General features: G+C 36.6%; 1 protein-coding gene across 1 annotated transcript in view; it reads left to right on the top strand.

Moving 5' to 3' along the window:
- Positions 1-2,114, top strand: part of rnft1 (ring finger protein, transmembrane 1) — a 9,076-nt gene that overhangs the window by 5,513 nt on the left and 1,449 nt on the right. The window lies entirely within an intron of this gene.

Here is a 2,114-nt window from a genome sequence, read left to right on the forward strand (position 1 = left end):
TATATATATATATATATATATATAGTTGATTGCATTAAAATAGTTTCTAAGAGCATTAAATCAGAGTTACTCATTCCTGTATAAACCCTGTTATATAGAATACAAAGAGTGTTTATAGCACCATAAAAGCATTAAAAAGAGTTTAAAAAGTTGTAATATCCTGGAATATGTTTCTCTTAGATATAAAAATATCTGCACAGTAGAGAGCTAAGACTACACCGTAGTCACACTACGATCAATATGCAGAGATTTCTGAGAAGGTATCACAATTTTAACCTAAGTATGAAGGAATTATAAGGCAGCTCTGTGTAAACATCTCTGTTAAAATACATAGTATTTATTTATAAAGCACTTTTCTGGGGAAAAAATTCATGAATCGCTTCACTGTTAAAAAAACAAACAAACAAACATTAAAAGACAAATAACATTTAATATAAAAAGAATGTTTCAGGCTATTAGTTGCAGACATCATTGTTTAGTCAGATAAATGAAAAAAAGGGAATTTATTTATGTAGATGCAGTATACGCTTAGATAAGTGTCAATAAAGATGTAAATGATGTCAATAAACATTGATAAGTTTCAACTTAACATTTGTTTCCTTTTCCTTAATTCATACATACAGATGACTAGAAATGTGTCTTTAATTCACCTTTAAATAGGCAGAGGAAGAAGAATCACTGATCGATAATTACACTAAAAAACTGGATCAATGGTTTGGTTTTCATCATCTTGTTATAGGAACTTTCAGGTGCATTACCGCCACCTACTGGTAAGAAGCGTAACAGCCTCATTAGGGGTTGTTGACGCCTACTTTTAAATTTGTGATTGATAATTGTTGCAAAGCTGTAACTGATTAATTTTCTCTTTATGACTTTTTTACAGTCATTCTTAGGTGACTGCATGGCTGTAAGTGCACTGACACTAAGTCTGATATAAAATACTCATAAAGAAATATGATTTATGTCAATACAGTGACAGTTAATCATGGGCTGATGGCATTAAAATTGTTTCTAAGAGCATTAAAAGAGCATTAAAATCAATTAAATTAGAGTTACTCATTCCTGTAAAAACCCTGTTTAAAGAAAAAAAAAATCTTGAATTTATTCACATAGGCTTTTTCAAATTCAGGTGCTTGAGCTTCAGCGTTATTGACTGTCGTTTTTCCCCATAATACAGACGCTCTCTGAACTAAGTCGATCCAGGAGTCTTCGGTTATTGTTACACATGCAAGGTCCTAAACCTGCAGGCTTGTTTTAAATGCAAAACTACCTTCATCTTAGTGGAAAGCCAAGCTGTCATATTATTGAACTCTGTTATTGAACTATCCAACTCTGTTGGATGATGTTTCCCACCCCATGCATGAAGAATTGGAGAGCTCCTGCAACGACAGACTGCTGCACCCTACATGCAACAGGGAGCGTTATCACTGATCCTTCCTTCCAGCAGCTGTAATGCTACATTCAGACCTAAAGCAGCAGGAGCAGCTAGTTTACATGCAAAGTCAATGGTTGACGTGCAGCAAAACGTCCTGCAGCACGTTTTTAGCAGCAGGAGCTGCTGGAGTTGGAAAAATGTAAGTTTTGCTGCTCGACGCGCCACATCAACCAATCAGAGAAGCTGATCTGGGAGCTGGCAGGGAGACAGACACATCGCTGCTGATGCAGAGCGCTATCATCACCCCTCTGAAACAGTTTATTAACACCTAAATTAAATTAAAATGCTGAAATCTGCCGGCAAAACGTTTTTTTTTTAATTATCCGGGTGCCTGCAGGTTAGATTACGTACATGAAAAATGCCTTCCAGCTGCCGCGGCAAACCGCGAGGAGGCAACCAGGCCAGAGGCTGCTGTTGAATGGGATTCCTAGTGACAGCATAGCGCCGGGGAGGGGGGCTCCGACAGAAATAATATTTGAAGGCAGGATGGTACTAACAATGTTTTCAGGTGGACTTTCTCTCTTCAAAAGACATTCAAACTACTTTTTACCCACTGATCACAGCAAATTAGGTTTGTCAAGATACTAAACTTCTCAACTCGATACCGATACTAAGTAAAATATTCGATACTCGATACCATTTTCCATACCGCAAGAATAAAAACAAAGACTCTAAAATT

Source organism: Cyprinodon variegatus, unplaced genomic scaffold (assembly GCF_000732505.1).
Source record: "Cyprinodon variegatus isolate N-32 unplaced genomic scaffold, C_variegatus-1.0 Scaffold184, whole genome shotgun sequence".
Classification (NCBI taxonomy): domain Eukaryota; kingdom Metazoa; phylum Chordata; class Actinopteri; order Cyprinodontiformes; family Cyprinodontidae; genus Cyprinodon; species Cyprinodon variegatus.